Source organism: Rhamphochromis sp. 'chilingali' (genome assembly GCF_963969265.1).
Source record: "Rhamphochromis sp. 'chilingali' genome assembly, chromosome: 1".
Taxonomy (NCBI): domain Eukaryota; kingdom Metazoa; phylum Chordata; class Actinopteri; order Cichliformes; family Cichlidae; genus Rhamphochromis; species Rhamphochromis sp. 'chilingali'.
In genome coordinates this window covers 30145974-30170211 of record NC_137929.1, presented here as the reverse complement: position 1 = coordinate 30170211, position 24238 = coordinate 30145974, and the positions used below count along the sequence as shown (strand labels likewise).

The 24238-nt window shown below is 41.7% G+C and overlaps 1 long non-coding RNA gene across 1 annotated transcript in view; it reads left to right on the top strand.

Annotated features, from left to right (window-relative positions):
- LOC308392767 overlaps positions 1 to 853 on the top strand; it is a 76146-nt gene extending 75293 nt beyond the window's left edge. Inside the window, exon 3 of the long non-coding RNA XR_013970865.1 lies at positions 721 to 853. This is a non-coding gene — a long non-coding RNA (uncharacterized lncRNA). The remainder of the gene's footprint in view (positions 1 to 720) is intronic.
- The last annotated feature ends 23385 nt before the right edge of the window (positions 854 to 24238 follow it).

Genomic DNA, 24238 nt, shown 5'->3' with positions numbered 1-24238 from the left:
AGGAAAATGTGTACTGCATAAAGAGAGTTAGGCTTTGGTTCACAATCATGACTTAAACATATACTATAGAGCAGCGGTCCCCAACCCCCGGGCCTCGGACCGGTACTGGTCCATGAGTCGTTTGGTACCGGTCCGCGAGAATGGAGGCTCAGGTGTGAAATGTATGGTTTTCAGGGTTTTTATCGGTTTTCAGCGTTATTTTGTTATCGTTTTTATCGTTAACTCGGTTTTCCTGAGTCTTTTCAGGTGTGTTATGAATAAATCTTCTTTTTTTCGGTACCGGTACTAGTTTTATTTTGTTGCATTTATCCGCGACACCTTTAAGGCCGGTCCGTGAAAATATTGTTGGGCACAAATCGGTCCGTGGCGCAAAAAAGGTTGGCGACCGCTGCTATAGGGGAAATATCTGTACAGTGAGAGAGAGGTGTGTTTGAAGGCATGTCCACAGGGACCCTCCTATATTTTGGGCCCTGGGGCACTACCAAGGCTGTCCTGTGGAAAGTTCAGCCTTTGGCCTCGACTTCATACAAAGTTGGCAGAAATGGAACAGATTTAAAATGGGTTGGGGAAAAAAGTCAAACAGTTTTGCACTGGTTGAATTTATGGTTGTGTAGGTGACGGGCAGGAGGATAAATACAGAGCACTAGTAGATGATTTTGTGTAGTGGTCTAGGAGGAATGATCTGTTTCTAAATGCTACATTACCTGTGTCTATCCTCAGATCAACCACAGGCTGAACTGGAAGACAAACACTGAGGCTGTATAGAAAAGCAGAATGATGGAGATATTTTGTCAGTTGTGGCGAGTACAGTGACTTTGCTGTGATCTGCTGGGGGAGCATCATCAGAGCTGATGACACCAACACACTGAATAAAGTGATCAGGAAGGCTGGATCTGTGATTGGCTGATGGTCATCAAACTGTTATTCATCGTGGACCACCTGACCACCCTGAGCACCAGTTACTGAACAGGCAGTAGATCACCTTCCCTATCAGGCTGCCATACCACATGCTTTTACCCTATATAGAATAATTTATCTGATTGGAGAGAGATCTGCCTGATATTTGTTTTATTAGTATTTAATCATCATTTTAACTGTTTTAACAAAAGATCTCCCTAAACATGGGATAAATAAAGTATTCCTCATCTCATTACCTCATCATTTCATCCAGCCAGGAGCTGATGGTAACGCATGCATCAGCTGAGGAAGTCACTTGGATGAGTCATGAAACATTTCTCACACTGAAAAAGTGAACTGAATCAACTTTCTTGGATTTCCTTACCTGGATTATTGAGAATGCATCACGACACACATCAACCTTTGCAATATTTCACTAAAACTAATGTGACGCTACAGGAAAAATCAGAGGAATGGGCTAAGGTGAGTCCTCTAAAACATTCATATCTATTTATTCACTATGTCGGGAACAGGGATCGAGAGCTTTGGCGTGGAGGAGGTTCTAAATAAAAAGGCAAGCAATCACCAGAGCTGTTACGATTAATTCCAGCGGGACACTGAGCATCTGCGCAATATTTCATATATCCATTTGTTTCATTTATTTCTTAAGATATTTCAGTCAAAACTAAAATGACAGACTTCCTGACGGATGCAGCCTTCCCAGGAGCTTAGCTGCTAGTGTATGCAAATATGTCATATCCAAGCTTGTCCGCTGAGGCAGGATGTGGAAGAAGAGGACAAAAATCCATTTCGATTACAGTCTCAAAATGGAACATCCAGGCAAGTGGATAATCTCAACCAGCCCTCTGCAGGGCTGCAGACACTGATCATATGGGCCTGCGTGTGATTACAGGGAGCTCAATTAACGTAGGCGCGGGGGACAGTTCAATCACAGAGACAAACATTTCCCCAACATAGCTTACGTGACCTGCAACCAATGGTGCATCTTAGCTCCACTGATTGAGTTCAACAGGTTTGGGAAGGCGGGCCTTGCAGAAGAAAAGGAGAAGACAGCTTTGTTGTCACTGCGGAATTACAGTCAAGCGCTGAAGTAATAAAACTGAGAGAATCGAGATATTTCTTACAGGTTTAAAGCACGTAGCCATCTTCAGTCAGCTGAAAACCCAAATCCGAGGCCTCCAAATACAGGTTTTCCCACTGATTTTACACTTGAGGTCTCATACAGTCTCATGTATGCTCTCATATCTATCCCCCGTTCTCATGCAATGTTAAATACACCTGCTCTTGTAGCGAAAAGAGGATGAATGCTCTGCAGAGACCGGCATCGAAAATCCATTTGATGCAACACTTTCTATGCAGATCATACACAGAGGTCTCGTGAATGACTCCCTCTCCTAGCGCTACAATCAGGCGTTTTACACCGTCGGCGTCTCATTTAAAACGGAACCGTAATTGAATCGGAGATCACGCGTTCCCTGATACGGTTGCACGTTCCCCCTGACGCAGGGCATATCAGAGGCATCCTACGTTTCAAAGTGGCTTTCATGTGTTTTCATGAGAATACCACGCTAATATGGTGCGCTTAGGCAGATCACAATGGGCGTAATCCTGCGTTTAGAAGACTACCTCACAGCGGCGCGCAAAGTGATAAAGAGCCCCGTGTCCGCGACGAACCGAACGCTCGAGTCGCTCTGATTTGTTGTGACTGAGGCTGAGATTGTAAAAAAAAATGTGACAACCAGAAAAAGACAATTGTTTTCGTCTTTGCCTGAGCTACTGTACACTGTGCATCGCTCGTGGGCAACAGGAGACAGCATAAGCTGAAGTTGGAAAGGGGACAGACTGGAGTCTTGAAATAGAAATTTTGCACAGACTAGAGAGCATCTTGATTTAAAAAAAAACAAGAAAAACAACAACAAATCAAATCAAATCAAATCACTTTTTATTGTCACATCACATGTGCAGGCACACTGGCACAGCACATGCGAGTGAAATTCTTGTGTGCGAGCCCCACAAGCAACAGAGATGTGCAAACACAACAACACAAACGAGCAAAATACAAGAATGGCCAACCTGAAACTAATAAATATATGTACAATATATAATAGTGTATGCATTCCTGGATGTGTATACTAAATATTTTCCTACGTGTGTGTGTGTGTGTGGTGTGTGTGTGTATGCACATTTTTACAAATTAAATAGTTAAAAAAAAATAAAAATAAAAAAATAAATAATAATAATAATAATAATAATAATAATAATAATAATGATAAAATATATAAAATATACAGAGTTGAATATGTGCAAAACAAGTGGCATTTATATACAGTGTGGAGTGCATAATGTTGAAGTTCCAGTAGTGAAGCTGAGGTGTCTATGACGTGTTCAGCAGTCTGATGGCCTGGTGGAAAAAGCTGTCTCTCAGTCTGCTGGTACGGGACCGGATGCTGCAGAACCTCCTTCCTGATGGAAGTAGTCTGAACAGTTTATGGCTGGGGTGACTGGAGTCCTTGATGATCCTCCCCGCTTTCCTCAGGCAGCGCTTCCTGTAGATGTCTTGGAGGGAGGGAAGCTCACCTCCAATTATCCGTTCAGAGCACCGCACTACTCGCTGGAGAGCTTTGCGGTTGTAGGCGGTGCTGTTGCCATACCAGGTGGTGATGCATCCAGTGAAGATGCTCTCAATGGCACAGTGATAGAAGGTCCTGAGGATGCGGGGGCTCATGCCGAATCTTTTCAGTCTCCTGAGAAAGAAGAGGCGCTGCTGCGCCTTCTTCACTGTTTTGTTTGTGTGTACTGACCACGTAAGATCCTCAGCCAGATGTACTCCAAGGAACCGGAAGCTGCTCACTCTCTCCACAGCAGCGCCGTTGATGGTGATGGGGGTGTGTACTTCTCTGCACCTCCGGAAGTCCACTATCAACTCCTTTGTCTTTGCGACGTTGAGGGTGAGATGGTTGTCTTGACACCAGTGGGTCAGGGCGCTGACCTCCTCCCTGTAAGCCGTCTCATCACTGTTGGTGATAAGACCCACCACTGTAGTGTCGTCCGCAAACTTCACAATGATGTTGGAGTTGTTAGTGGCTGTGCAGTCGTAGGTGTAGAGTGAGTATAGGAGAGGGCTCAGTACACACCCCTGTGGAGCACCAGTGTTCAGTGTGATGGGGGATGAGGTGATGCTGCCCAGTCTGACCACCTGGCGTCTGTCAGACAGGAAGCTAAGGATCCAGCTGCAGAGGGAGCTGCTCAGTCCTAGATCCTGCAGTTTCCTGTCCAGCTTCGAGGGAACGATGGTATTGAATGCTGAGCTGTAATCTACAAACAGCATCCTCACATACGTGTCTCTCTTCTCCAGGTGTGACAGGGCAGTGTGTAGTGTCAGGGCTATGGCATCATCAGTGGACCTGTTGTGGCGGTATGCGAACTGTAGAGGGTCCAGTGAGTCGGGTAGTGCAGAGCAGATGAAGTCCCTGACCAGCTTCTCGAAGCATTTGCTTACGATGGGGGTCAGGGCTACAGGTCGCCAGTCGTTCAATGAGGAGATGGTGGAGGATTTGGGTACAGAGACGACGGTGGCCATTTTGAAGCAGGCTGGGACTACAGACAGAGAGAGGGAAAGGTTGAAGATGTGCGTGAACACTCCAGCCAGCTGAGCCGCGCATGACCTGAGGACGCGGCCGGGAATCCCGTCCGGACCAGTAGCTTTGCGTGCGTTCACCTTCCTGAAGCACTTCCGCACATCCTCCTCAGACACAGTGTGCGCACTGACGTCATCCGCGGTGCGCACACTGTCCGGTCTCATGGTGTTCGCTGTGTCGAATCTAGCGTAGAATACGTTTAGATCCTCACACAGGGAGGCCGTGGTCTGCGGTGTGCTGGTTTTCCCTCTAAAGTCTGTGATCGTGTTTAGTCCCTGCCACATACTCCGAGGGTTGTCAAACTGTTGCTCCACCCTGTCCCTGTACTCACGTTTGGCTGCTTTGAAACAGCAAACAAACAGGAAGAGTTCCTCGACGTCTAAAAGGTACATTTATCTTTCAGCGCCTCGCTAATCTCTTAACTTGAAGTGACAATTTTATTTATTGCCGCGTTTGATTCTCCTTCTCAATCGGTAACCTCTTTAGCGCAATCACTTGCTGCCCAATTAAGTGAATGTTAGTTCACGCCGCTCGTGTTTTAGGCCGTGTCTCACAAAATGCAATTTAGAGCAGCCCGGCATGCTGCTTGTGCTTCATTCAGCTTCTGCCCTCCTGGGAAGACAAGACAGGCATTTTTGAGCAAATCAAAATCAATAGCTATCTAAAGAAGAGGGGGGGGTGGGTGGTGGTAGTGGTGGTGGTGGTGGGGGGCAATCTCACGACATTAATCTTCTGGATCCACCAGTGATTCTCACTGCAATTAATCAATGCTTTAAACTGGAAAAAATTTGGCAATTAATCTTTAATTCTCTAATGGAGAATACACACTGAGGCGAAAAAGCAACTAACAGTGAAGCTAAGTTACGCCGGCTCAGAGCTTATTCAATACAAGTCTAATGAGGTCTATTATGAGTCAGATGTGGTCTTTTTGAAGCAGCTGAGTGTGCAGGAAGAGGAGCCTGTGAAGTGGAGGGTGCAAGTTATTATGCTCAACATTTTCCAATTGTGAGGGAAGATGACTTCAATGAGAATAGCTCATCTGGTCCCCATGGAGATTATCTTCCCTTTAAAAAAAAAAAAACCCAACCAAGCTTAAAGAGCATCACATGACCAGTGGCATTTGACGAACTTTCGATGAACTTCATTACAGTCTTTTTTTAAAAAAAAGTTTATATATCTGTATAAATATGATTGTTTTTTCTTATTTGCTGCTTCTTTCGCTTGTTTAGGTCAACGAGTGATCTATTTCTTTGGCCACAGGACGCCCACAGAGGTCCAGCCACACAGGATCAGACACGCCGTTCACTCTGCATTTGTGCGAGCTTTTTTAAACAGGTGAATCCAGCGTGGCACCTACTCAGCGCCAGCCTGAACAACAACGCTACAGAGGAGAACTCAGTCAAGCCTGTCGCATTGACCTACTTGACAGTGGTGAGCCGAACAGTGAGAGCTTGAGAAGTCAGTGTCTGTCTCTTTCCCCTCTCGCTGTCTCCTCTTCCTCGCTTCCTCCCCTTGGCCGTTTTTGCATCGCGCGAATCGCAGCGTGCACTGAAGCAACAGGAAGAAGGCAGAATAAAGAGGCTGGCGAACACAAAGGACAAAGTGGCATTTTAATTTAACTGGAAATCAAATCTCACGAGCCTAATTAAATATCACAGCTCTCGTTTTGTTCATTTAGGAGTCAAATTAGACAATATCACTGACTACGAGGAAAAGAAAGCAAAGTTAACCACTGAAAAAAACCTCTTTACTGTTAAAACGATAATGATATGCATGTGATTATAAAGACTAGAAAGTTTAACACAGTTTTTGGCGTCACACTTTAAATAAAAAAGATAATCTGACTTGACCTGAGATAGACCAACATTAATAGGGGAAGCATCCAGTCTTTGCTGTCACTCAATATATGGCTGCCATGGTAACTGCTGGTAAGGCTAAAAGCCCCATTAAATACGAGTTCAGCTGAAAATGTGAAGGAATAAAGTTAAAGTTTTGCCTCTCTTTTTGTTTTTTGTTTTTCAGGCGGCCTATACCTGGATATCTTGAAGAACAAATGAACACGCGTGACACAGTTTGCAGAGCGATTTCTCGATCTCTGGGATGTGTGAGCGAAAAAGTGTCGAGGCAGTGGGTGTTAAATCCTACAGATTGTTTGCGTTTCATGCTACTTTGGGAACTCTCACTGCAGTGGTGACATTTATGAATTTCACACGAGCCAGATCCAACAGATAAATTTTACATAACACCGATTTTTTTTCCTTTTCCTTTTGTTTTGCAGCTAATCTGCAACTTTTCTTCCCTCTAATCTGTTTTCAACACTCTAATTAAAACAAATTTGTTATTTCTGTTTGGTATCGCAGGTAAAAGAACAGTGGGATCATTTGTTTTGTTTTTTATAAACGCAGTGAGAAGTTCAAAAACTGTATCTGTTTGGTTTTGGCTTTACGAAGAAAAATATCATTCTCACAAATTTCACATGCCATACCCATTCTCTTGTTAAAAGCAGCTTGTATTTATATTTATTTGTTTGTGGTGATAGATGCAGTAAAGCATCCTGAAGAAGTGCCAGGTTTAACACCAAGGCAAGAATATGGCAATCCATGCTATAGCAGTATATACCATTGTTCTGCAAGACAGCAGAAACACATAACCAGAATGCCTTTGATTGTCCTTCCTGATAAAAGCTATTTTTTATTTTCTTGTTGTTCATGTCCTAAAATTTCTGCTCAAGGGCAGCAGTTCAAACGGAAATCTTTCAGGTAAATGTTTGTTTAGCCTAGCTTAGCATGAATTCTGCAGGCTGAAACTGTTAGCTTGTGGTAAATAAAAGGTCGCTCTCAATTCATATACATAAAATGAGAGACAATAATTCATTCTCTCCTGCTTGAATTACATTAAGGTTTAAAATCATTAAAATGCCAAAAACAGGGCTGCTTTCACTTGTGAGCTTAGCTTTTTCAGCTTTTGATTACTAATCCTAACCAAGCTAGCTAGGCAGCAGTAGTGGTAGCTATTTGCTTAGCTACTTTCATCTAAATACAGTTCCAAAAAACAAGACGATAATGGCCAGAAAGGACATTCATAAAGATATAACTATGAACATAAGGGATTCATGTACACTAGGAAGACAACAACCCCCCCCCCAAAACAAACAAACAAACAAACAAACAAACAAACAAACAAACAAACAAACAAACAAACAAACAAACAAGAAAACACCACAAACCAAACTAGGAAGCAATCTCAACTATGAAAGTAGCTTGAAAGCTGGAAAGAAAAAGAAAATTACGCAGTTGGGGGTGTTATATATTGTTTAAATCTTTGAAGACTGATCTGCTTATTGACAACAAATATTGCATATTAATCCCTGGCAGTACTAGCAGACTCCTGTAAAGACAAGCAAACTAACAAACGGGCAGAGGAAACAAAACTCAAACATGCATAATTATATAAAAACAGGAGCTAGATTCTAAAAGTATCATAATGAATATCCCAATGATAAAAAGTTGTTTAGCTATTTCCCTCTTTCTTTTACTAAGCATAGCTTTAGCGCTGTACATAATACACAGATATTCAATCAAAAATAACACTATGACCACTGAGACTGCATAACCACACATGGGTCAGGGTGACCACCACCATCACCACCTCTACTGCTGAAAGTACCAATAATAACCTGCTGAATCACATTTTCCAGGATGCGCTATGGGAAGAAGCCAAGCTGGTGGAGGCAGTGTGATGATTTGGGCAATGTTCTGCTGGGAAACATTTACCTCTGCCATCCATGTGGATGTTACTTTGACATGTAACACCAACCTAAAGTTGCAGACCATGTACACGCTTTCATGGAAACAGCGCTCCCCGATGGTGTGGCCTCTTTCAGCAGGATAATGCCACAAAGCAGGGTTCAGGAACGGTTTGAGTTGTTGACTTGGCCTCTGAATTCATCAGATGTCAATCCAATCGAGGACCAACAACTCCAATCCATGGAGGCTATGGAGTCCATAACTCCATCAGTCAGGGCTTATGTGGTAGCAAAAGGGGGAAAGACACAATATTAGGTGGTCACAATGCTATGCCTGATCAGTTTAAGTTTGACAAAAATCTTCTCAGCTTACACTTAGAAGGAAAGCAAATAAAAATGCACCATTTTCTTCTTCTGAAATCAACAAAATGGAAAGAATCCCTCCTAGACTGAATGAAAAAAAAAGAATACTCTGGCCTTTCACACGCCATGTAGAGAGAAAACCAATGCTCGCGTTGTTCACTACAAACTCTACATTTCACTCGTTTTATTCTCTGTCATGGCAGCTACTGCCGACGTGGGGGAACAGTTTAGAATCAAACTGCCAGGAGTCGACAGCTCTGGTGTTTAGGGAGGGAGAGAGCGAGACAAGGAAACAGAGAGGGGGAGCTATAGAGGAAGAAATATGGGGGCACAACAGGTACCTCTGTCAAACTCTGGGGTCGCTGATCCCTGCCTCTCATTAGAACAGAAGGATGACACGCAGGCAGTGAAGGCAGAGGGGAGGAATCTGGGAACGAGGCAGAGGGGGAGGAAAGTTACAAGAGAGGAGCAGAAAGAGGAAAGTGGGCTCCTGAAAACCCATCCACTGACAGGCTCGGTGTTGCTCGGTTATGTTTCAGGTCCTGGTAAAACAAAGCTTCAGTGCAGGGCTGGTTGGGTGAAGACAAGTAATTGCAAGCTGTGGCATGACAGGCTGCTGGGTGAATCCCCCCTGACCCAAGTGATGCACTCGCAGGCCTCTTTCTGGAGGGGATTGGAAGTGCTGAGCAGGCTCAGCTAGGCATCGCCCCCTCAGTTCGGAACAACAAAACCCAGTGTGAGTTTGGAGAGAATGAATACACGGGAATCCTCCTCCTCCAATATGTATAGAGCCATAGAGCCACCGCATATATATATATGGGTATATATGTGTGTAGATATATATATGCACACAGTCCCGGAGATGGTGGGAGTTTGCAAATCGCACCTCGCACCTCACAAAACTCCACATTTGACAGTTTTCCCAGGAAGGGAGGGGGTGTCCTACTAACCCCTGCTAAGAGGCACACAGTCACAATCTGTATGCACGGTGAAAGACCAAAAACCAGCGGCTGGCACGAAAGTGCTATCATCAAATGCAGAGACAGTGTGAGAGGCTGTCAAACACCAGGTACTGTGCCAAAGTCCTGCTGTCTCTAACGACAGAATGTTTCGCTCCGGTGAACATGCAAGGACCACCATGTCACAGTGTCCACGCACACACAGACGCAAAAAAAAGAAAAAGAAAGAAAGATTTGACACATACCGAGAGGAAACAAAATGGCCTCCTGTCAAGGCAGGTCAGTGGGAAGAGACTGGCCACAAGCTTTCCTGTCCCACCTCAAACAACTGAAAACAGGATGGAGCTCAGTAATCCGAGTACACGTGGAACATTTAGTACCATTAGCAATTATGGCAGATGAACACATCGATTCACAACCTAATTTCAGCGGCGTGGACAACATGGAAGTGAGTCATAGCTGTATGCTTTTTTTTTTTTTTTTTAATACCAGCAAGGTGTTTTCACACAGTTCTCTAGCACAATAAAAGCTGAAGATAACACGTACACGGAAAGGACTTTTGGCACGGATTCTTTGCCAGGAATGGCAAGACGGGGGGAAATGGGAAAGCAGCTATAAATTATTAAACGTCTGCCCGACTAAACCCCCCTCTAAGATAACAGAGGGAGAAAAACCACCAAAATGCCATGTCTAGACACAACATTGTGTTACGCTTGACTAGTTGGCTCACCAGCAGTCAAGTATTTACATAATTAGCTCAGCTTGGTGAACACTTAGAAAGCAACTGATTTTATGTAGGGTTTTTGTAGGGACATATTTAGTATGTCTTTCTCAGTTATTCAGCTTTTTTACTAGTTCATAAGTCAAAAAATACAGTATGACTACTATCGAACTGGTGGCATGTTCGGGTTTTACCTTTGGTCTTATAACCCCCCCCCCCCTAGAAAATACAAACATTGGTAGACTAACAAACTGTTTTAGGCAAGGTCTAACTTTCTGAAGAGAATCAGAGCTCACATAATTTCATAATTATGAAATAATTTCTGCAGCAAGCAGTTTGCGGTAAAGGGAGGGAGACAAGATGAAGACCGCTGTGGAAGAGAGACAGAGATTAATAATGACTAATGATTAAATGCAGAGTGGCTTACAAACATGTGTGGTTGCTTTTTGTATTCAATTCAATTTTATTTATACAGCGCCAAATCACAACAACAGTCGCCTCAAGGTGCTTTATATTGTAAGGTAGACCCTACAATAATACATACAGAGAAAAACACAACATTCATATGACCCCCTATGAGCAAGCACTTTGGCGACAGTGGGAAGGAAAAACTCCCTTTTAACAGGAAGAAACCTGCAGCAGAACCAGGCTCAGGGAGGGGCGGGGCCATCTGCTGCAACCGGTTGGGGTGAGAGAAGGAAGCCAGGATAAAAGACATGCTATAAAAGAGAGATTAACAACAGGCATGATAAATGCAGAGAGGTCTAAGCACTGGTGATGGATACACCAATAGGATTGTCTTTGATCTATCATTGTTCCCGTCATTTAGGCTCAAATCAGTTTGATGTTTGGAAGCACAGGATGCTGGGAAATAGAAACTTTCCTAAAATGTGTCTAACCTAAGGGTTTAAGTCTGTTTTGAAAATGTAAGGAGTAGAAAATAGAGTAAAATGTAGAAGCAAAAAGTTGTCAGAAAAACAAATACTCAATTAAAATACTGAGACATGAAAATTCTACTTATGTATCCTGAAATGTATCCTAAGACGACCGCGGTCACTCACAGCTGAGATGAGCGACCACATAGTTTTTCCACATTACATTCATGTTTTAATAACGCTGATCAAATATTAATCCATTCATAGGTGTGCTTCACAGAAATGCAAATCAAGCAAAGCCAAACCCCCAAAAACGACTTCCACATTTCCTCCTGGTTTTCCACGAGAGTTCATTAGCTAGTACTTCCCTAAAAGCTCCCGTGAAGCTGATGCAGTTGACTGGGGGCATGGCAGTGGTACTTAGCTCCTGAGAGCCGGCCCCATGTCACGCTGCTTCCTGCTGGAAAGGAAGAGAGACACAGCAAGGTGGGGGGGAGTAGGAGCCTTGGTGTGGTGATGCAGGTGTTACAGGAGGGGAATAATGACAAGCCATAAAATTTTTAATGCCCCCACACCCCACCTTTTTAGTGAGACACTCAATTATTGATACGTTTATGGTCTGTCCAAGAACCTTCAGGGAGTTAGGCCAGTAGGACAGTGTGAGGTTACTGGCTAAAAACCCCCAACAACAACAGAAAAGTCCAGCTAAGGCTTCGCTTTTTCTACCTGTCATACTTGTCAAGTATCCAAATGAACGAGGGAGCACCAGCACGCGTTCTGGAGGTAGCAATAACATTTGAATGTCAGAAAATAATTCTTGCAGTAATATTTTCTAATATTAGAGCCGTTGCAAAGGCCACGAATGGCCACGGGGGGGAAAGGAAATGACTTACTAGATTTGCCCGTGACAGTTCATAATTCCATTTCCAATATCTTTTCCTTTAAAAGTTTAAGGTCGCTTTTGATGTATCCAGCATATCTCATATATGTCTATTGAAATATACTTTATGTTTTCCTTTGTCATTCAGCAGCATGACATGTCACAGCCAAAGTGAAATCTCCTTTAATATACGCCTGCCATCCCAAGGCCTCGCATAATAACCTTGAATTCACAGTAATTACACTCCCCCCTCCCAAAAAGGGGATCGGACGCTCGGCTTTGGAGAATGATTAACAGATGAACACCGACTTAAGCGGCGGGCCTCGGCTCCTGCCTCGTGGTGCAAGGAGGAAACGGATTTCACATTATCTATGGATGCCTTTTCAGGCAGGAGGCTTCAGTGAACGTCAATACGTGTTCTTGTCATAGCAAGTAAAACAGCTTCAATTCAAACCCAGAGCAAACAAAGACGTTCCCAAAGGAGCCGTGTTGTGGAATTCTAGCTACAGCTCGGATAGCTTCAGGTGAATTCCTCACTGTCAATAACAAAATATTTAACAGTCATTGTGAGTTAAAATAATAAAAGAACATTTTCTTAACACGGTCCATGTAATTGCTAGCTTTGTGGCCACTGCTGCATTATAAATGGAAACAGAGTGGCCCTGTTATACCTCCTGTCAGTGGATATGCCACTTGTAATGTGTGGCATCCCACCCACTTCCTTCGAGATCACAGTGCAGCTTAATGTTTTCTACACTGCTAGATGGCCAATTTGCAGCTATAAAGTTCAAGTAACCGTGCAAACAGGTTGTAAATATTACCAAAAAAGTAAAGCTTTTTTTTCTTTCTGCAGTTGCACTCCTCAGAATCGCTGGATAATTTTGCAACAATAGTATATTTTAAATAAATTTAAAGTGTGCAGAATAAAACAGTGGGGGAGCGAAGCAGCAGCAGCAGCACAGAAATCAGCCGGCTGAGGAGAGACTGCATGAATGGGAGGCTCAGACACGTATGCCCTCAAGACGAGCGATCTTTCACTGGATGCTGACACTTGCCAATTACAAACCACCCACATCCCACTTGTTTTTAAGAGTAATTAGTCAAGCCCAGTGTTTATTCCAGCAAGGTCTTGGGAGATGAGAGAAATGTGCCACAGGTCAGCCAGCTCAGTGGAGGGTTCAGCGCCGAGAGAGCCCCTCTCCATTCAACTCTGCACTCGGATTGTGTGGGCTGCATTGAAGTGGAGTAATGGAGCGAAGGTTCGGCATGCTTAACGCCCCCCGAGGTCAACCACGATCATCATCAGACAAGATCCATAAAGGAAAAAAAAATACACACACACTCACGATCACTGGGAGGGCTTTCCTTATTTTTTGCACGCTGCTTCTACATCATAGATATGACAGAATAAATATGTCAGATGAGGACGAGGAAAGAAAATCCACATACGGTGAGCAGTCGAAGTCGGCGCGGCAGATAACTTTTTCATTCTGCTTGCGTAATAGATAAGAACTGTTTCTGACACATTTTAATAGGTGGGAACATCTCGCTCTCCACCATATGGCTTTCTACCAATGAAAGCAGAGGAAGATGTGACACAGCGAGGCCGATATGACTGGTGGAGACGAGCGATCGTGATGGGGCGTAGTTGTCTGACGCGTCACATTGTTTATAAAAATGGAACATTTTACGGTCGCCTCCACAGGAATGGCAAAGGAGCAGAGTCACTGTACATGCACACTTTGTATGAGTTGAGAAAAGCAGCGCTCGCACTCGAATGCATGAACGTGCTCTGACATTATCAGAGAATGACTGCGAACGAGACGGACTTATGTTCGGTCTCCGTTTATTTTTATTTTTTTATAATAACCAATCCTCTGATGGAAATCAAACTTGGATTAGAAACATTTTAAACATCTGAGCTATTTTTTTCATTAAACTCTGTCATTTTTCCACACGACTGACAATTTGAAAAGTCCAACAACAATCAAAGTACTTATTTGAATAAAAGCAAATGTAAAGAGAGGAAAAAACAGACGAAAACATAGCACCGTACCAAGGTCTGACAGAGAAGGTGTCAACGGTGTACAGAATTACAAATTGGAAAAACAACAAGCTAAAGCAGACAAAGGATAACGAAAGGGAAAAGTATAATAGATTTACAAAGAGAGCCGTGCAGTCGTGTTTCAAGGATCTGAATCATGCGGTTTCTTCTGTGATGAATATGGAAATTAGCATAGGCTTTCAAAGAGCAGACGATTTGTGGAGAACGCGATTCTCAGCGAGTCATGTTTGGAGTTCTAAATTGAGAACTTAAATACAAGACGGTTTAAAACAGGAGTCAAATTAGGAACTAGGCTCAAAACCCTTTTCTGGATTTGGGATGGATTGGAGAAGTGGTTAATAAGAGGGAGCATAGATAAGATTTATAGAACGCAAGATGAAGTTCAGGTAAATAAAGTTTGTGTTAATGTCAATTTAGACTTTATATTCTGCTCTATGTAGAATTTATGTGTTTTTTACTTAATATGGAGTTGTTGTTGTTGTTGACAACAATGAAATATAGTATCTTTTAGATTTTGGATGGTCATACAGTAATGATGTATGTCATTTGAGACTGTATTAAGTAGCCCTGTTTAATTGCTCATTTCAAATATCTAATAAGCCAGTGACATGGCAGAAATGCATTTAAGCATGAATGTAGACACGGTCAAGATAAGTTGCTTGAGTTCAAACTGAACATTAAAGTGTGAAAGAAAAGTGATTTAATTGACTTGACTTGAGAAAATATTCAGTGAGTAGCAGTGGGTGAATATGCCTTGTTGGTGCCAGAGTTCAGAGAAGAACAGCTAGACCTCAGAGCAGCTCTGAATAACATGTTGAACCTTGAAGCAGATGGTCAGAAGAAAGCGGGAAGGAAAAACTCCCTTTTAACAGGAAGAAACCTCCAGCAGAACCAAGTTCAGGGAGGGGCGGCCACATCACATGACCAGTTGGGGTGAGAGGAGCGAGAAAGGACAAGAATGTTTGAAAATGTTGCTTTGTCTGAGAGTGGGGGCGCCATCAAGGGGGGGCCAGGAGGCACTGGTCACCCCCCCAAAATTTGCACCCCCATTGGTGCCACCCCCCTTGTCCTATGTTGGTAATAATTCTGATAAACACGAGGACTGAAGAGGAAGACCCCCTACAATGAGTTGAAACATTAACTTGTTATTTATTCTTGCTTAAAACAGATTATTATGGATTTCAAAATCTATAATTGATTTTCATCTGTACCTATTTTCACTGATATCAACTTTAAGAGCAGAAAATTAACTAGGCATATAATTATTTTCTTTTTTGACATATTTTTCAAGTAACCTATATTTTACAGCAGCATAATAAAACTGGAAATTGTGTTTTTGGAGTTCCACCCCAATACTTTTAGTGGCCCCCATATGGCCACCCCTGTGAAAAATTCTGGAGCCGCCCCTGTCTGAGAGTCTCAAAGTTCTGCTGTAACAACTGGATGGTAGGATCAGAATTTAGTGTAAATAAAAGTAAAGTCTGTACTAAAACTTTGATGTTTTATAATGTTTTTATTACAATACGCTAAAGTCAGCTTGTTGTTATTATGCCATCAGCGTGCTATGGGGTCACTGTGATGTCATAGGGAGTCGTACTGAAAAACTAAACTGTTTTTCAAGGTTGGGTTTGACCTTGGGTGCTAACAGTGAAGGTTAAAGTCTAATGTTTAGCCAACCTGGTCCCCCAAGGGCTAGTATATTGCTGTGAAGTTTCAAGATGATCCATAAAATTTGTGGGTAAAGTTTTTAGTGATTTTCACATTTTGTGTGACCTTGAAGCGATATTCACTAAAATAAAATCAACTCGAGGGGTTATTGGCGTCTAACATCGTTGTGTTTTGTTTTTTTGTTGTTTTTTTCATATATATATATATATATATATATATATATATGTTAATTTACTTAGGAAAATTAAGAAAGGTTGATTGTATTTCGGTAACTGCAAGTACTGTTTTCTTTTTTCAATAAAAAGATTTTCAAAAAAAAAGATTTGTCAGATTGCTAACAACCAGGCAACAAAACAAACAAGCCAATCACATCCTCCCTTCGAGGAGAGAATTAAGGCTGTTCTAAAGGGGTCAGGCCAAGTACTAGCAAGGTGTACCTAACGTACAGCGAGTGTTTGATTTATTTAAGGCAATAAATGCATTAGAATACTTTGCATTTTACTTTTTCCTGGAGTTTTCATCATTATGAATGTTGCAGCAATTTTTGCACTGCTTCCCCCCCCCCATTTCTTCCCCCATGAGATGGTACATTAATCCAAAAAGCAAGTGTGGCTTTGGCCCAGAGAGTGTGACACCTCATTCAGAGAATAGTAACAATAGTTGTGACACTTGCCTGTCCTGTGACCTCCTGTCACAGCATGATAAATACCTGACGGTGGTTTTTGGTCTGCTGGAACAGAACTGGGAGACTGTGGGAAACGGATGGGAGCTTTGTGTCTTCTTGGCTAACTTCCCCTATTTGTCCCCATTGACCCCTAATTCAACATATTTGCTGCATTTAAACACAACAGATGGCAGGGTTGCCTTTGTTCGAAGCAGGTCACAAAAATAAAGTCTCAAGGAGCCAGAGAACAATTTCGAATCCTGAGGGTGTTATATTATTTAGCTTTCCGTTTGTGCACGGAGGTGGGCAAGAGAAATGCTCAATCTCTATTCGTTTGCTTCTTCTTATTGCTTTTTGTGGTGTTTGATCTTGGCTGTCTTTGCTGGTGGCCTGCATGTGGGAGAGACAGAGACACACACACACATTAGCAATGTTGTGAGCAATTCCGAGTCGCCCATCAAAGTGTGCCGTGTCCAGTAATTGTTGTTTAATTGGCAGTGAAATGTTGTTTTCTGGTTTGACAATTTACAAAGGATGTCAGGAGGGAAGTACCGCCGCCGCCGCCGCCGATTTCACTGCATCCACCTCTAATGCTTATGAAAATCTCTCTGAGTTAATTGCTGTTTTCTGAAAACGTATTGCTTTATAATAAAACATAATTCCTGAGAGGACCGCTGCGTAATTGAAGACTGCTTCATGAGAAAAATGCAGCATTGTTATTTACCATCTTTCGAAGTTTAATTTGTAGGTGCAACCGACAAAACAAAGGGCAAGGATACAACGCGATCTTTAAAGCATCCTTCAGCTCTTCGAGGCAAAATGAAAGCTATCTCTCGTCGGTTGAAAAGTGCTGTAAACGGTGCTAATTGTGTTTATTGCCTCCTCTTGACGAGACAAAAGGCAGCTTCCCACATGTCCATTAAAGAATCACCATCGCACTAGTGTCTCTGCTCAAGGCCACAGAAACAAACCGAGCAGACATCAGAACCAGAAAGTGGTCACCGCCACTGCAAGCGTGCCTCTCCCGTTCTTTCTTCTTTCAGCTGGTGCACTCCACCCTCTTTATCTCTACTTCCATTCCCCTCTCTCTCTTTCCCTCTCCCTGCTTTATCAAGGCAGTGAGACCCCCGGGAGGCTCTGATCTCCAGTGCACATCCTGAAGAATTAATGACTTCTAATGTACCAGTTAATGCAGAAAAGGCGGAACATCCATCATAACTGACAATTTAATGGCGCTTTCATAGATGGGCCACTCACATCTCTCCTATTCTCCTTCACCATTTTTCCCTTCCCCTTTTCCCTGCTAACGCACACAAACGCGGAAATATAGCGCGTGCACAAGCAGGCGTTATCCCTCTCACTGACTTAGATGTTCTGAGATTATTTCAAGGAATGGTTTATGTCAGATATGATCAGGTAACTTTTTTTGCAGTGAGGTATTCAAAATCTGCATGAATGGGAACTCGCTGCTAACTGACGGATGGTTAACAAGTAACTTTTAAATCAAAAACTACAGCAAATAACTCCTAGAACAGACTGTTAGATACCACATTAACAAAGCAATGTCTAATGTTTTGTCTAATTATTTCTTACAAGTAAATGGTGAATAACCTCGTAATGAATTTTCCCCAATTATTTTGAACCAGCTGCTAAACTGCAAGTGATTTATCACTAGTTCTTCTGCACAGTAGTTTCGAGCTTCTTTTCTTGTGTGTGTCCCGTTTTCTAAAGCAGTGCATCTCAGTGAGTTGTTATTGAGAACGCTTCATTACCTCAAGATTACTTAAAAGTAAAGAACTGCTGAGCTTCTGCTGGGAAGTACATCATTAGTTCATGAATGACACCAGCTAGAAGCAGCAGAATAGTCATCGACAAAGACGTGGCATTGGTACCCTGATATTGGACTGACTCTGAGTTTATTTTTGTGAGATGGTAAATAGACTCGCACTTATTTAATGCATTTCTACTCTAGCTGAACACTCAAAGCGCTTACACACGCATTCATACAGCACTTTTATTCTATGCCTTTAAGATACTTTGTGCAAGATCCTCACACATACTCCACTGGATAATGTGGAGGCAACTTGTCAAAAGATACTTGAGCATGCAAACCGGAAGAGCAAGAGGTCAGCCTACTTGTAGGGGTTGGCGGATCAAGCCCAACATTGTTAGTATTGATACCAACACTGGTATCGGTATCAGATCAATACTAACAAGATAGGATCAATACTTTGTTTCTAACCTCAAAGTTCAGGATGTAGTCCACTGTATTGTGTCAAATAACGTTTTGGGAAAAGAAAACATACACCTAAAACATGCACTATAAAAGATATCTAATAATATTGCTGGTATTGGTATCGGCAATACTGGCCAAGTAAGTACTTGATATTGGATCCAAATACCCAGCGTTCATCCGATTAGTCAGACACCCATTCTACCTCCTGGCGCTCAGCTGCACTGTAGCGTTGACTGCCTTGTTCTAACTGAGAGGAATGTGTTTTCCATGTGTAAAAGATCTTCGAGGGCCAATTGGTTCTGGATCATTTTACAGTGATGTTTATTTTTATTACCATTTTATATTCCCTTTGGAAGAATAGCAGCCACTTTGTGAAAACTAATCCAAACAGATCCAAATAATGAATAAGGCTTAAAGTTTATGAAAAGCAGGGAAATAATGCATCTTCCTGACGGCAGATCCGACAGGTGGGGCAACTATAAAAAAATATAAATGTGGTGGATATTGTTGCAAATATAACAATCAGACACTTTTTAGTTTGTTTTGGCTTAATTATGGCTAAATGCCTTACTGTAGCCAGGTGTGCTTTGCATTATGGGAAGCCAAAGTGTACCACACATGTGCACAAACTGTGAAAGATAGATAAATATGAATGTTACTAGCAAACACTTCACAGTCTTCCTGTATTTATTTTTGTTGCTCCAGAAATGGAAGTGGTCAGAATATTCTGATGTGATGCATTTTGGTTGACTTCGAGTTTGCTTGAGGTTTTGTCTGTGTGAAAGTAGTTAAGTGTGGTAGGATAGGATATAGCATGCAGAAGGAGCTTAAAAGAATAAACCTAAAATATGTCTAATGTCACAATACCAAGGATTTTCAAGCAAGAACAAAACATTAAAAAGCCATTAATAGCAAACAGTGATATTCATCCACATCCCTATTATTACTATTATTATTGTTATTATGATCATTATTATTATTATTATTTTTATTGCTATTGTTGTTGTCTATCATGTACAGAAATGTCATGAGAAAAAAACCACGAGAAAATGTTATATTAACTCTAATCTGGGGTGTGGTTGACGGGTGAATCACCACATTCAGTTTTTGCAGAGAATAACAAACCACTAGTTTTTCTCTCTTTCTATTTGCAGTAAAAACGTCTGAGTACATGATTATACCATAAAGGTCATTTTGCTGCAGATAACTTAGTCTAAATCAGAAGCTTGTTTCAACTACGTGCAATTTACAGTACAGCAGCTGCTGTAATGTACTATTCCGGTGCACAATAGCAGTTTTTTGCTGCTACTAGAAATGTATAAATTTGTTCTAACTTGCATTTTTCTACATTTTTTGTACATTTTTCTTCTGTGGTTTTAGTTTAGGGTTATGGTCATACTAACATTACCAAAAAGTGTGTTGCTAATGGACATCTTCTTCACATATACATTTCAGCAGCCTATATATGACGCCGCAGAAGATAATCCCCGGCTTACTGAGTGAGGCGATGTTATGAAGCACACTATAAGCCCATTATAGATTCTACAGGCGGATATGGCCAGATGCAGAAATCAATTGATACAACATGGATTTTTAAATATTTCATGTTCTTTGACTGATGCAGTAAACACAAAATCTGATGGATGATCAAGGAAAGGCAAGAGGAGCTTTCCAACTGAAAACCTCCCACTTTGCCTCTCATAAATTTAATTTAGATAATTCATGCGGCAAACAGTAAAAATATTCATGAAGAAAGCACTTCATACAACGGCGACATTTAGTGTCAGCTGCTTAATTGGCACACCAGTCACTCACTGATGTGACATGTGTGGGTATGCAGTAAACATAGCAACCGTCATACGTTAAGTTACTGTAATGTGGCTCACTGTCACTGCACAGGAAGAGAAAATTGCCCAGCTGCCCAGCCTCTTTGAGCTGATGCAGAGGGGGCCAATATTCCCTGGAACAGCTTGCACAGACAGCTAATGTCCCTTTCAACATGTCTAAAATTATGTTCAGAGGAGGAATCAATCAATGGGATTGTCGAGCGATTGGAGACCGGGCCACCTTGGGTCGGTGTTTCATAATGGTTAGCTAAATGTATTACGGCACCCGATTTTGGTCTTTGCATGTTTTAGTCTGAGAGACGGATGAAGCAGATAGCTTTCACTCAGCTACAAACAAACAGCGCGGGCACAATTGAAAATGCTGGCAACGAGAAAACACAACAGATTTAAGTATATTGGGCTAATGAAGAACTGAGAGGTTCACTGAAAAGGCTGGAAAATGTGCAAACACAAAGATGCTAAAACATTCAGTATTTTCTGGAAACAAAAGGTTTAGATTAACGAGAAAAACGAGAAAACATTTAACAAAAACAATTCACTGAACCAATGAGGATGAATGCTCATGTCTGCATATGTATAACTTATCCTTTAAGACATACACTGAATGTGCTGATCATTAAAAGCAAACGTCTCATTTGTTCCTCATATATCACCCGCAATCACCGTAACTGTCAAATTTCTTTTGAAAGTGCATTCATTGATATTTTCAGCTATTAGATGGCAGCTTAAGAAGCTGTGAACATAACATTTGTACATTGCAGACTGACAACCACTTGCAGGCACCGATGTACTTGTCTCTAAAGACTTTGGTGCATCAAAACAGCAGTAAAACAGCAATGAAATTGAGTCAGTCTGCCATTAGTCTGGGATTGAATGGAGTTGAGTTGGCAATTACATGCAAACTGTTTAAACCCTGCGATTAACTGTGATCAATCTGCAAAACTCAGAAATTAAAAGATTTAAAATTGAAAATCACCAATAGTAACGTGGTTGTTGTAGAAAAGTGATCTATCTTTCTATCTATCTATCTATCTATGCATTAAGATCTACGATGTGCTGTTCTCCAGGTAGACTGTCTACCTGAATGGGACCAAAATCTGTTGAGTAAAGGTAAAAGTCATTGTATCATACATGACATTTTACATGACTCCAGAAGTCAGAATAAGCAGCGATACAAATACTTATTAATTCAAGTACAGAGGTTTTATTACTGACTGTTCTACTGTAGTAAAACTAATGCCAACAGCTTGGGTTTCTATCAGAAGGATAGAGCTTCAAGAAAAGCACCAAAAACAGCCTTTTTATCTATTTAAATTCAATATTCGCTTTGCTAAGCAGTAAGTTGTTAACTTTGTACAACTGTTTTTGCCAGTGAAGAGTGGTTTTATCTCACTATATATTACTACAGAAAGCATCCGGTGGACATGGTCTTTGGTTTAGCTCAAGAACGCAGAAATCCAATTGGGACAGCTCTCCACAACAACAAGCATGCAGCCTGACATTTAAAGACAGATCCAGGTGGATGCTGGTGTGCAGTGAAGCACAGATGCTGCATGAGAGGAAAATATGGGAAAGTACAGCCCCCCCTCTCCCACAGCCCCCCAACAAACAAGTCCACCATCATACTAATCAGTTTGATAAGTATGTACTTTGTCTAGTTTTGTCTATCCCAAAGATTTCGACGATTATTTCTATACCTCATGTTTTGACCTCCCAGACTTGACAGCCGATTCAATAAGAAGTGCATACAACTGAGCCTTTAGAGAGTTTTTCCCCCGTTTTTTCCCGGAAAATTAAACCCGTGACAGATGCTTGTTTTACTGGGGACATTGCTGCTCACAAGGCCGTGCAGGTCAAAAGTACAAGATAAGCATGTTAGTATTGAGCAGGCAGATGGTTAGAAAAAAATCGTTGTTATTGACCTGCAACAAACTATCAGATAGCCAAATACAGCACCGAACCTATCAGATTACATGCGACTGTATGTGCAATAATAAGACCTGCGACTTAGCCGTGCATTAAATGGGAAACATTATCACTATTGTGGAGTCAATTATGGATCGTTGCTTTGGCTCAGGGGGTTTAAGGTGGTTTTGTTTCTTGTCTTGAAGGCCTTTCTCCTCATTCTTCCAGTCCCCCCACCCCTGCACACATCATTGCTTGTCCCTGATACCTGCACTTTCTGCAGCATTTGAAAAGAGAGGCTCCAGCCCCTTGTGCATTTTGCTCCTATGGCAAAAAAAGGAGCTCATAAGAAATTACAGCAAATAAAGTCTGGCTTTTTTCAATTCTAGCGAGTAAGTAGCAATCTGAAGTCAAACAGCCATCGCTAACCGATGGATGATGTTTAGCACGAGCTCATTTAATTCCTTTATTATTTCTCAGCAACCTCTCTGCTTCAGAAATCACAGGAAATTGATTCCATTATCTGTATCACTTCTCCTCTGTGCATAGCACCTGCATATGAAAGGCAACACACCCGCCATCTTACCATCTCTGCCGCTGAAGTGACATTACGATTGTCATGGCAACAAACTCCTTTCTCCATAGAGAAAGGGTAAGGCAAGGCAAGTTTATTTGTATAGCACCTTTCAACAAAGCAATACAAAATGCTTTGCATAACATATAAAAGCCTCTAAGAGAATGCATGAAAGAGACACTATAATAAAGCACACGTGACTAGATTTTAAAAGGTTTAAAAAAATGAAATCACTGAAGAACGCTGTCAGGAGAATTGGTGCAAGACATTAATGAATGGCCTTAAAGTTAACTTAATAAAATCCAATAGTAAACAGAATGTTTTGAAAGAAAAGAAAAGAGTCAGACCAAACCTGGCAGTTTTCTGCAAGTTTGTTCCAGATATGTGGAAAATAAAAAAGTAATTCTGCTTCTCGATCTCACGTGTGAGGACACTACAAGCAGAACTACCCTGGATGACCTGAGAGATCTTTGACGGCTCGTCATGGAGAAGAAGATCAAAAAAATGTACTGTGGCCCTAAAACATTCATCTGCACAATATCTAAGTCAACAGGCGGACATACAGAGACTAAAGAGCTAAAGATCTATTCCAGATTATGACTTTTACCACATAAGAACTTCCTGAGGATTTAAGGGGAACCAAACAAACTTGGAGAACTACAAAATAACTCTACAGGTAAATATCTTAGCATCAACCATACTAAATGTTACACACACATACATGTGTGCGTCTTTTCTTCCAACATGTAAATTAAAAACAAACAAAGAAAAGAAACAGAAAGCAATGAATAGAGATGTCACTGAAACTTAGCTTGGCAGTTTAAGAATAATAATCGCATTGAAACTAAAACCAGTATTGAATGGCAGATGGCTTCAGGTCTTCAGGTGGCACTGTGCTTGAACTAATCCAAAGAGGAAATTGCTGCACGGCCTTTTCAGTGAACAAACTTCATTGTTGTCCAAAACCTCGTCTGGGACTGAGCTCAAATCAGGTCTCAGTCGCACAGACCTAGAGACCGGTCAGCAACCACCTGGCAAACTCCAGTTCCTAGACAAAAAATTGCATTCCCCAACAATGCAAGTGGTTGTAGAAGGCTGCCTGGGGGAAATTCTTCATAAAGAGGATACTATACCAAAAACCTCCATATGATCGCCTGTAATTTCTATGGAAGACACTGCG